The 13,314-nt window shown below is 42.2% G+C and overlaps 2 long non-coding RNA genes across 4 annotated transcripts in view; one reads left to right on the forward strand and one right to left on the reverse strand.

The window, feature by feature from the left end:
• Positions 1-13,314, reverse strand: part of LOC139816601 (uncharacterized) — a 101,244-nt gene that overhangs the window by 18,239 nt on the left and 69,691 nt on the right. The gene's annotated exons all lie outside the window — the stretch shown is intronic.
• Positions 7,760-10,318, forward strand: LOC139815889 (uncharacterized). Of its 2 annotated transcripts, XR_011732854.1 has the most exons (4): positions 7,760-7,956; positions 8,762-9,005; positions 9,081-9,211; positions 9,592-10,318. It is a non-coding gene; the product is annotated as an uncharacterized lncRNA (long non-coding RNA). The 2 variants fall into 2 exon arrangements; XR_011732853.1 differs by lacking the exon at positions 7,760-7,956 and having other exon boundaries at positions 8,330-9,005; positions 9,592-10,275.

Below are 13,314 nucleotides of genomic sequence, written 5' to 3' on the forward strand. Positions count from 1 at the left end.
TTATATTGCATTCTTACGCACACGAGACTCAAATATCGAAGCATATCTAATCTCTAATTTTCTGTATTTAAGTTTTATTGACTTCACAGCTATAATTAAGTATTCGCGTGTCGCTTACAACGTTTACAGCTAATCTTTTATCTATGGACGCGAAAAGTGGCGAACGCCGCACGCTAATCATTATCATAACCGGATCCAGTGTTAACAACACTACTCTTAACGTATCTCGAGCTCGAGATCATATAACGATCGGCTATCGCGAATAAATTGCGTTTAACAAATTCCGCGGATGCCGTCGAACGTTGGCCAGCGCGGTCGATATATATCTCCGTCGTTTACCCAGTGGCGTATACAAATTTTTTTTAATCACCTCAACGATGTTTTTTTACAATCAGATGACCAATCGTGTGTCGCGGCAATACGTAACAATACGTCGTTGTGTCCAGAAAAAAGACATGAATATTAACTACCCGGACACCTCATACCGAAATCTTGAAATGGAAGAGTGTATGAAAAAAATGTTTGCGTCGTATAAAAACCGTGCGTAAAAAGAGGAAATGTATGAGTCAGGGAAAGAATAATGACCGTCATAAATTTACTCGGATTCTGAGTTATATGCTGACACGATTTTTACATGGATTGCATGGAGATACAACATGTCAGCAGAGATACCAAAATACGCCACTGCCTTCGTGTGTATAACGTTGCGCCGTACGGGCACATGCGCGCGCGAGTGCACGGAGCGCGCCAGACGACCGGCGCCACGAGGAATCCCCACGCACACCTGAATGCCGACCGAATGGCGACCGCTTGCGTAAGAGTCCGACGAACGATCGCCGGAGTCGAGTCATTCTAAGATTTCCGCTCGCCGGCCGACCGGCCGCGCCGGCGGCCCTGGCCGGTCGCGTGAGCCGAGTTGGGAAAGTCTCGGGAAAATTCAGAGAGTTGGCAATGCATCTGCAACTCGAATATCCCGATACTTTTTAGACCAACGATCCTAAATGTCGCATATATTATTAAGCGTCACTTAAATGAACTTGGAAAATCTAAAAACAGTTGTCTTTAAATGCTCAGGCGATAGTGTTGCGCATTACCATACATATCAATCCAATACATATTTTCTATTTCATTATATCCCGTATTTCATAAGCAATTCCGCAAATTGTTCAAGCAAATTTCGATTTTAATATTAACGCGCCACTCGAGGCTTCTTTGGTTATCGTAAATTTTTATTCTAGTTGGGAATGCGGATGACAAGCGTCATAATTTGTCAACGTGTCGTGGTATCATCAGTGATTGCACGGTACGTCGAAACTTCCGCAACGGGAAATGCAGCTGTTATACTAGTTAACTATAACGAGGAACTCGCTGCTACTGCTATTATACACCAACGATAGCTGGATAGGGACACGACTGTTTAATAAGTCCGAACACATACGGATTACAAGAAATTTTTTGCGGCTGATTAATCAGCGATACGGCGCTGATGCGACGAGGAAGACTTCGCACTCGCTCATTACACTCTTCTTTATTACACATCCTGATTATGCGCTCGCCGCGCGCGATCCTTGAACCTCATAGGAATCACAACTCCAAGGTCTGTTCTTACCGCACGTATAATCCCGCGCAGTTATCGAGGTTTTTCATCGCGAATCATCATCGTGCGCGTAACTGTCGCGCGCGTTTGCACATGTCTATCCGGTAAAGATAGAGTCCGACTTCAGCTGTTACAATCTACATATTCTATATATAAATCTGTTCAGTTCGTGATGCATTTCTCTGCGTAGAATAATTCTGAATATCTTAAAATACATGACAAAATGATTATATATGCCCGCATCTAAAATGCATAGGAACAATAATTTACCACAGCACCTTCACAGAAATAACTGTATGAATAGACACATTTGCATATTTATCTTAATATAATTTTAATGTAACTATTTTTTGCATTTTTTTTTGGTAAAGATTTATGATAATATTATACATCACTTATGCATTGCCTGCGAAAAGCCAATAATACAATCAGTGTCTTTTACGAAGCTGGAAGAAAGTTTCTGAATAGAAATGAGAAGGCCAATTATACTATCTCTATATTAAAACATTTTTCACGAGTACTTGTTCACACCAATACACCAATATTATCTCTAATGCAAGCATTTGTTTGACTATTAAATCTGTTTTCAATTTTCGTTGTGCTACTTTTATCGAAATTTATTCCCAGTCACAGCAAATCTGCAGAGAACACATTTTTTACCCTGACTTGTATTAGGTCTTCCACGAAATCGTAACGTTTTGCTAGCGAAATGCAAATGAGTCACGAATCGTTGAACAGACGAGTTGTCGTTTGTCGTCGCCGTCGTTAACTGAACCGACTGAACGATCCCAAACGTAGCGTTGATCGCGGATCTCGCGCAACAAAGCGTGAATTACTACAGGCTCGTTGCATACATTACACGCCGATATCCCCATTAACGCGTCGTCGAAACGTAAATAAACGGGACGTGCGCGGAGTCGAGCTTGCGGCCTTCGGAAGAGAAAAGGCCGCGGCAGAATCGGGTCCTAACCGCGGTTTTACCGTAAATTCTCTTACACAAGAGTTATCCCGTGGTATGCACGCGTGAGTGTTACCTCACGAAGGCGAGAGAGGCGTGCCCACGCATGCTTCTCGAAAACCCGAAGGCCCGAACGCACGCTGTCGCGACAATTATAATTATTTATTCGCCCTCATTGCGACGAGAGGATCAACGAGAGTCCCGACATCGATATTTCCAAGTCCTTCGAAGAGACAGCTTGAATCTCGTCGAATTCACGCTCTCGAAATATTTAGAACGAATCCACGACATGGTACTGTCAGCAAGAACGCGCTCATTAAAGATCAAGAAATTAAGACTGCACTCAGATTCGGAGGGAGTTAAATAGATTTGTAAAAATTACGAACGGGAATTATAGCATTAAATAAATATTAAATTGTATTATTAAATAATATTAAATACATAAATGGAAAATGTGCCTATACGTTATACGATCAGGCTGGATCTTTTGTGCCTATAATAATGTTATTCGCGGGAATTTACGTACATTTGTCGCTTAGCAAATCACGCGCCGTTACTATCTGTCTTGAAACGCAGTCTAGAGTTGAAGTTAGAATAGTACCTACAATCATTATTGATTAAATCATTGATAATCAACTTAATAATACCGATACTAATACGAACCACTTTAGAACCACTGCAAAGGGTATGTTGCGAAAAATCGCCCGACCGCATATTGGCACATTTCCTATTTACTTGATTGTTATCATAAACGGTCATGACTCACTTAATACGATATTAAATATGATTAATTAAAGGTCATAAACCTTCAGAGATTGAATCAAAATCTATCAAAGTGGACTTAACGGCGTTAACGTTATTACTGTGTAAAATTGTTCAAGCACAATGCCTGCATTTCCTGAAATGTTGATAGTCAACATACCGTGAGTCACCGGAGCATCTCGATTAAATCAGAGCACGAGAATCGCTCGTGTACGTGGAAGGAATTGAGCACTGTCCCATGGTGCGATCTCGATGAGGTCATTTCAGCCTGGCTTCTGTCAAATCGATTCAGGACTGATCGCGAATGTACGGCCGGATGCGATCAAGTCGCATCACCCACGAGGGCGTTCGGTATTTAATTGTATGGAAATTAGCCACCGCGTGGAAATGTATACACGCGCAAGGTTAACACGTACGTCAAATCACCTTCTATTGTTTTCTCTCTATCTCACGGTCGTAAAACGTGCTCTGTTTAGGCGGTGGGTATTCTCGACGGCGATCAGATCAGACGGATTGAAAATATCGAAATAGAAAAGCGATCGGAAGTATCAGATCTCCAATTCGCGATTGTTCGATGATCGATATAGCTATTATACGGTACGCTATCATCGCTAGTCGGAAACAATCGCTATTATTGTCGATCTGTGATTGAGAGCGTAATTAATTACAGATCAACTGCGGTAGGTCCGTACCTTTCACGAACCTTTATTTCACGTTCCACCATTTTAGGAACGTATCATTATGTTATAGCATTCATAGATATCCAATATCTGTTTTGTGTGCGAGCTACACATCAGGCTAAAAAAAGATAAAAGAAAGATAACTGAGATAATATGGGATTATCTCCAAGTCTTTAAACCTTTCTGTGAATAACTTATTATTAATATCTTCGATAGAACGTATTCAGGCCAGTCATCATTATCCGAGAGACAGAAATGTGGAACGCCGTATAAACAAGTTCGTTTCGGTGATTTTACTTTCGAATGGCAAGGGCGAAGGATGGAGGGCTCTGGGATAAAGTTGATCGAAAACGGGCGAAGGATAAGGAAAACCTGGAAGGAACGAGTTGCTCAAAGTTACTCCGGAGCACAGCGGCGGTTCTGGGAATTGGGGAAGCCCTCTCGTTTCTCCGTTGTGCGAGGTTATTCTCCGGTGTCCCGGGATCTAGGAATAGAACTCTACTTACAGCATCACCGTTTCTCTTCTCTCCCTCTCTCTCTTTTTCGTAGCCGCAGGGACATGACGAGCAACGGCTAAGGTGTCGTTCACAACCGACCGACCGTCTGTCATCGCTGACCATGCGTCTCGTTTTCTCCATTCACAAAGCTCCCCACGCCGTACGACTGCTGTGTTATTGTTCTTGATTGAATGACTTTTGCAGAGAGTAGTAAGAACATACCAAGTTTTTTTCTTTAAACACGCAGAGAAACCCTAGCCACGTAGCACAGGTATCGTTCTGTAATTTGGCATGAATTAAAGGAATTCGTAAAATTGCCGTAAATCACAATCCTGTAAATAGAAGAGATAGATATTGTTTAAGTAAATTTCTCTAGAAATTTAAGTTGAAACTTCATCATGTCGTTCACATGAAGACGTTCACATAAAAACACGTCCGTCAATTTGTTACAATGATTAGAAACAAGAAAAAACCTTTGAGTAGCCGACGTTGATCGTGGCTATTTCTATCTCCTGTCAAAGACATATATATCGGGCGACACAACGAACATAACAGGCTAATGAAAGAAAGAAGCCAAGGAGAGAAAGAGATAGGAGCGAATCCTAAAGCACTACATAGTTTGCGAGCACGACCCCGAATTGACGATTTATAGTAAGAATCAGCTTGGCTCCTTTCTGACCCCGATTCCCATGGAATTCCTAGAAAGCCTGATCTTTGCTCGAGGTTCGAGCGAGCTGCATTCTTCTGCATTCGCTCTTCGAGTGCATCGCGCTCGGTCAAATCAATTCCAGCGATTACTGAATTGCTTAGATTTCCGCGAAATAATGGAGTAAAGCATCTGCATTTTACGTATTCAAATGTATCAGAAGACAGTAAAGCGAGAGAAATACAAGATTTGAAATATCATAAAATATAATTGCATCTTTCGAAAAAATTTAAAATATCTCTCTTCAATTTATTTCTTGCAAAAATACGCGACAAGCTCTCTTATATCAGTGAAATATGCGAAAAGTTGTAGATTTTTAAGTTCAGGAATTACGTCTATCTCGAAGCTTATTAACGTCAGAAACATGATATCCCATGGTTGTACCATCTTCATAAATTTTTATGCAACTGATGCGCAAATCGTTTTTAGACGATATTTTTATCGCTATTTGCAACAGCTCTCCAATATTATTCTTCTCTCTTTTTTGTATTTTCCAATAATTGACCCATTTCTCTTAATTATCGTAAAAAAAAAACCAATGTAGTCAACAACGTTCTCGATTTTCCGGAAAAAAACTAATCTTCCTGCAATACAATGTTCAAAAGACAGTTGCGACGGAGAGGAAATATCGCAAAGACGTCGCCGGAACATCCTTCGGTAAATCAAATTAAGCGCACGACAAAAACAGGCTCTACTCTCCGTGAAAGCAACCAGGGAGACCCGCGACTAGAATTCGGTCAAACGTGAGCGTTACGAGGTGAACGTGAGATGACCCTGGTCCTCCTGGTTATCGCAACCTCGTTTCCACCCGCTCTTCTCCTTCTGCGAAACTGTCGACGATGGAGAAATCTGACGAAACGTCCTTGCTGGGACAAAGAAAAAAAAAGTGTTTTTGCCGCCGCTGCTTTCAAGATCGTAATTTATTTGCGTCCGATGCATCGTCGCGATTTGTAAAACTTATTTATACTTTACGTTAACTCGCGTTAACCGAACGGTGACAGATGTAATTAGAATTTACATAACAGCGCGGCCTTCTGCGCGTCAACTATAAGATAGACAATATTATTTGTCTATCTTATAGTTGACGCGCTTCGCTAATGCTTTTTTCTCTTAACATAAGACAAATTTGAAACTATATCCGCGCTTGAACTGCATTTAGAATTCAGAATACGTGTGACTACGTTTGATTAAACAAACCACGACGCATTTCCGTCGTTTCTGCGTAACCGAGGCATCGCTCGCGCTGTAATTGCGTTTCATGACAGTACGCATTGTATTGTACCAGACGATCTCGCCGTCGATCGATCTCTTAGTCGGCGCCGCTGGCATGAATCACGTTCACATTCAGACGATGTTCGTTCTCTCCTCGAGCGATCTTCGATCACCGGTGAGAGGTAGCGGATCTCATTAAGACATCTCAACGCGGCACAAGTTTAATATTGAAAAACGTTGCAAAATATACATCGTAGCAAATTAATAGATCTCTATATTATACAGCTTTAAAAATTTCTACATATTATATATCTTAATAAATTCGCCCAAAATTTCGAATAACGTTCTCGTCGCACTCCTGTCACGTCGTATGCGCGTGATTCAATTTCTAGCGGCTCTCTTAAATTGAACAGCCCGAGAGAGCGTTATGATTCACACCGGAATCCAGATGACGCCGAATAACCACATTCTCGTGGAGCGAAGAGGAGGAGGACACGAGGGACGAATGTGTAACGGAGAAGAAGAGGAGAAGCACAAGCCGCTACAGACGCGCGTGTATTTATATGCGCACGGTTAGTGACGTGCACACGCATACGACAGCACGCTTACGCGCGCATGGAACGCGACACGCAGGCACAACGCCGACGCGGGGCGCCGGCCGTCTCGCTCGGCGAGGTTCCTGGCGTCAGCCTGTCGGGCCTCCTGGGTCCCTCCTTGAGCTTCTACCCATCGAATCTACGACCCTCCCTCTTCTTTCTCTCCAATACGGCGTCTCGTTCCCGCGGTCGCCCGTTTTCTCGCTCGCTCTCACAACGCAACGGAGACGCTTTTCAATTATTCGCCGCAGCGCACTTTAAATTCCAGGCTTTAGAAACGAACCATGATTGGGTTAGACACTGATCCTACTATTTTGCAAGTTACATCGTTACACCCTATGGGCTAATTTTATTTATCTTTATTTAAATTATTTACTTTTTTATTCCATGGTCGATAAGATTTTAATGTCATTTGCGGATATTCGCAGTATGTATTTTTAATTATTTTATTTCCTTGAAATATTACGCGCCTATAATTATTCTTTCGGTGCAAAAGAAATATCTAAGATTAATAAAATTTGTACAAAATTAATAAATTTTGCACGAAGGTTTTAATAAAAGCCTTTCTTCGTTTCATACTCAGTTCTTCATTTTCTCTTAAGAGAAAAAGAAAGAGTTCATATATTTTTTTTTTCATTATACATATACAAATCTCTTATTCTATTATCGTTAATTTTGCTTATTCTTTCTATGACAAAACTTGCTCCAAAATAAATAGATTTTTCTCTTTCTTCATTTTCTCTTTTCGCGCATCACGTTCTCTCGTCTTGCAGATTGGAAATAGCACGAACGCAATTCTCTGTTACCCCGCGAACACTTTCGCAAAGACACGCACACCAGAACACCGCGATGCCCTCCTGGTGCGTCTGCAGAATGGCTAGTCTAGAGTCCGAGTTACGATATCGTCGTCTGCGGCGGCTGCGGTTACGCTAGGGCATGTTGCGCAAGGTAAATCGAAGAGCTTTCCCTCGACACATAATGGCTGGCACTTAAACAATATATTTTTCTTTGCGGAAATATCTTCTATAATAACATCAAGAATTTCTTTTCTCTCTCCAGAAGAAAATATCATATATTTATGATTCCACTATTTCCATTTAATATGATCACCGATTCGTGTATCAAATTTCTAAAAAATTTCATCTTATATACCTTATCAGATTCATATATACTTCTAAGTACAGTTCTTATTTTTCAAATAAGCTCTGTACGTGAACTTAGGATTCGATTCGAGAAATTAACGTCGCGTGTAAAATTACATTAGAAATCCAATTAACTAAATGTTTTTGATTAATATTAATTAAATTTTTATCACCTGCTCACGTCACACGCGACATCCTCGCCTGCATTACCCTTGCGGCCGTTCGTATGCTTATCGAACTGGAAGTAATACACGCCAGCGATCTCTCACCCTCTCACATATGCGAGCGACCTCTCGCCCTCCCTTACGCGCGAATGAATCTCTCGCGATCGGCCTTTCGCGCACGCACAATCTCACGCAGCGACGCACATGCACTTTTATCGCATCTCTCGCCTCGCGCGCTCGCATAATGATTTTCACATATGCACACAACCGAGATATTGCCATTGACGCTGTTCGAAAATTATTTTAAAAGCCATTAATGTCAACGTCAATCTCTTTGAAACTATCTCGTTATTCCGTAGACTCTTGCGTTTATTCATCGTGATTTTGAAAAGAAAATTAATAAATTATCACAGGGTAATTTTGCATATACATATGTTATAAATAAAGATAGTGGTGCTATATGTGTGTGAACGCGAGATTAATTCGTGGGACGACGGTGTACCGTAAATGTGCACCTCCGTAACGCGCATGCGACATAATTCACCGGCGGAGCAGCCTTGAGAGGAATAAATAGACGAAACATTAAAGCGGCCATGAAATCATCTCGAATTAGAGTAGCGTCGTCGCTCGACCACGCTCGCACGTGCGGTAACGTCGGGACGGCGTCGCATGGTCAACCTCGTAACCTCACGTACGTATTCCCTCCGTCTGTCCACACGGTCTCTTTACGTGGGAGGAAGGTAAATACAAATGCATACATTCGCAGATCGGCACATGCGTCAATGGTCAATCTGCCAAGCCGCGGTATCCCGTCGTTCCTGATTCGTCACTGTGACACGTCGTTTACCGCCAGACAACGATCGACCGCCGTGCGACGGTAGTGCATGCTCAATCAAGGTAATTGTGAGGTAAATGTGGCGTTCGCAGTATCCTCCCGAACAATAAAAGTAACACGACATTCATAATTAATTGTATCAATCGCAATTAAACATATTGTCAGAGCTCGTCAATCTGCAATCAAAACTTATCGCATTCTTAAATTAAACAAAATTATAAATTAAAATTTCTACAACTGAAAACTGGAGCGGTGAAAATTATGAAACATGCATATATATAAATATAAAATGTATGCATCAATATGTTGCATAGAAACCGTGATTTGATGGTCTCGGCGCGAGGAATACTACGTGCGTTTTGCGATATAAAATAAACCAGTTAAATAATTACACACTACGTATCATTATACTACGTACAATACTCATGTGGTTCGCTGTTAGATAACAGTTGCATTAGCGTTCCGGAGAGAGATCGAGCGAGCGTGGCCGGCTGGATAGTTTAAATGTCACGGGGAATATCACCGCTCGGGACGATCGATGAATCAACAACCTGATGCCAGCCGGCTCGCTGGAGGAGAAGAACGGTCACGGTGTGTATATCCTACGTGACCCGCAGCCCTTTGCCGTGTCTCGTCGAGATCCGCCGCCGCAGTTTATTATTGCATCACGGAGCCGCCACGCTTTTGAGCCGCGACTTCGTACAACCCACAAGTCTCTCATCGGCGATTGGATTCGAGTTGTCACGAGAAACGTCATAATACCTCGTCGTTTTCCGGGTAATTTCGCAACGAGATACAGGCCCGGAATAAATGATATACCTACTGACAAAGAGCATCGAGACGAGACGTCGCTGGCGGTGCAACGCGCTCGTTGCCGCGTGCCAAATGTTCGTATTCTCGCTAAATGCGACTGCCTCGCGTCTCGTCGTTCAATTCTAATACCGACATTAGATGTGTATTAAGGCAAAGCAGACCAAGCAACTATTCCGAATGAATGTGGGCTTTTGCTTTAATGTACTGACAAGGAAGGATTCGTTGATGTATTTTTTGTTAATTAAAAGATACAAATGAATATATAGCTTTTTTCGCTACTTTGCTTTATCTATATCAAACATGTGTATATGTGTAAATCTATTTCTTATTATTCTTGTTATTCTTAAATTAAGTTGTATTTTGCTTCCACTTTTCTTGCCTGTCGCACTATCATCCACAAAAGTATGTATAATATATAAATATAGAATGATGTTAGCATCCACAAAGTATTGAGCTCGGATCCGTGGACTTGCTAAGTCCAAATGTTTGTGCGAATCAGTCATCTTTGCAGAAAGATGTAAATTTAGGATCGCAGCGTCATTCATGTTTATCCCCATGTCCATTCATTCATGTCTGTCTACGTTCTTTGCTTAATTTATAACATCTTTCGATGAATCAAGCGTAAAATTTAACGCTGCCACATCGAAGTCGCAAATTTTAGTTTGCAAATTATAAATTATTTGCTTGTCCGCTTGTCGTGAGTTCAGTGCTGACGTACACGCGCATGTTACCTTGCTTTTCTGAGAAAACGAGAAAATAATTTTGACGGAACAAAATGTGCTATACTCGATTCGACCATGCTCTTATTTATTTTTTTTTTTTCAAATGACGCGTTATTCACAGACATGGAATCGCACGTCGACCGCAGAAATGGATTCTCCAAATCGCTGTTGGCGAAACGGCCAGCCGGTGCAGCATAATCCAAATTAGTCGCGTTTGTGCACGTTCGTTTAATTAATTATTGTTCACGATCGCGTGGCGCTCGGCGAAAATCCGACGCGCCAAGCACGCCGATAATTTATCGCCTGTGCGATGATCGATCGCAGAGAGAGAATACGATCGATTCCACGCAATTTTCCACGCAACGCGAGTTAATGAGATCATAGTGGGCGGTAATCCGTAATACTACCTCCCTCATTTCCCTCCCTCTCTGCGTTTATGCGCCTTGCAACTTCGACATTACGGTTGCGCAACGATAAAGGGCACCGCCGTATTACGGTCGCGGAGAGATTCGAGCGATCGTTGAATCTCAAATGAATGCGAGATTAAACGAGCCATTAGAAAGCCATCACGTGTCTAATAGCACGTGTGTACGCTGATGGGCGACGAGGCAACGTGGCATTTATTTAGAGAACCGGGGGCTGGGTCCGCGTAGGAGATCTCTATTAAGCGTATGAGTCGAAGAAAAATAATAATTCAAGATAAGCTTCATCCGCGCTTCATCATTTTGTCGTGATAAATCATTAGCGCACGTTTACCGCTACGAGCAATTATAATAGCATTGCGCGGTGGAATATGAATGATAATGAGCGTTGAATTATCGGTGGAACGCGACGGGATAATTTGGCCCGCATACGAAATCGCAGATCCTCGATGTAATCGAAATTTTTTGCATCGGTGCATCCGTACGTGCAAATATGCAACCGTGCACATATCGTGCAAATAAATTCGTCAACATTTATCGAAATTCGTATACTAACGTAAACGCAAATGCTAGACTTGGAACAAATGTTCTCGGAAATAATAATACGCTCCAATTGCAGTGCTATATATATAGTAGGAAATGAACGATGTCCGCGCGCGCTATCAAGGCTATGTTTCGCAAAGAGTAACGCCATCGCGTTTTCTCGCATTCTCGCGCGTTATCGGGCGCCAAATAATCCGCGAGCTCTCCTCCTCTCTGGCGTTGTTTCTCCTAGAAATCCGTCTATCTTATCGGAAATGACTCAACCGCCGCTATTGAACGCAACATCGGCAGAGATCTTGATTCAAAGGCCGCGCCATGAATGGAAACTATGCGGCGATTCATGACTCCGCGTCGCTTCGTGGAAGTTATTATTCTACGGAATAATTCGCGAGTATTCTGCGAATCCCATCTTCGCGCAGTTGAAAACGACGCGACCTATTATCATATATCTCTCGAATCCATTCATCGTCAGGACACATTAGGGAGAAGCCGAGCCCATGCTTCCGAAGAAATCGTCTTTTTAAAAGAGAGAATCGTATTGCAGTTCTCGCGAATGAATAGGATAATAAATCGCGATAATAACTTCCGGCAATGTGAAGGAAAGATAGAAAAATACAATTAAATGCACAATTTTGAAAAATATCTAAACGCGCGCGCTGGACTTGCAGTCGCGCTAGAACAACTTAACCACATTTAATGCAGTTTCAAAATTAATGTGCGTGCTCTCTACTAATTAAATATCGCTGGAACGCGGAAATTTTCGCACGAACGTACGAAGTTAATTAATATATCGCGCCAGTTTTATTTTCTCTATTCCGCGAGCATCTTCGAACATAAATAAAGATTATAAAGCAAATATCTTCTCAATTACGTGAAAACTTGCACTGACTGCAAAATGTTGCTTTTTCCTCGACTTCTTCACGCGCATTATTCGATCGTGGATGAAATCGTTGTCGATGGTAATCGCGATAGGTGACAGTAATAGGAAAAACGACATAAGCGGTGCTCAACAGGTGGATATAGCGTGAGCGACAGTCATTCGCGGGGTTTATTTCGCCTTCTATGTAACAGATAGCGACTACCATCGAGCAGCCGGCCTAGCAATCATCGTGACGTGACCTAAGTAAGCTTAACTGACCCAACCTTACGTCGACCTGTTGCAAGTCTTGCATTCGATATTGCCTCTCGACATACCCGGGGCAAGCGCTCGGGTATTCACGCGAGTGTCACCGCAAGCGAATGATTTATAGCGACGTTTATTGTCAAAGCCTTCAGATAATTATTTCTATGTACTGGCGATTACGTTAATTATCGCTTTGAGCGTGATCGCCAAACGTGATCGATCGGTTGATGTAAAATGTAAATGGCAATGCCGCGGAGATTAGTTCGTTGTCGACATTTCAATGTAATCAACGGTCGCAACACTCGCGACACTCCAGCATTATATAATAGTGCTGCTCGCTTCGTTAACAACATGTATCGCGCGCTAGCGATACATGTCTCGCGCCTGCGATATCGTATTCTTACGAAAATATGTTATCACATGTAATTGGATGTCACTGATGCAAGTGTGTCTTAGCCTTTGGCCGGGGAAAAGCTGTTGCGAGAGTCAATTTTATATTTTTACGTGATATTAAGACACAATCTGGAGATAATCCCGGCGTG

This window comes from Temnothorax longispinosus, chromosome 7 (genome assembly GCF_030848805.1).
Source record: "Temnothorax longispinosus isolate EJ_2023e chromosome 7, Tlon_JGU_v1, whole genome shotgun sequence".
NCBI lineage: Eukaryota > Metazoa > Arthropoda > Insecta > Hymenoptera > Formicidae > Temnothorax > Temnothorax longispinosus.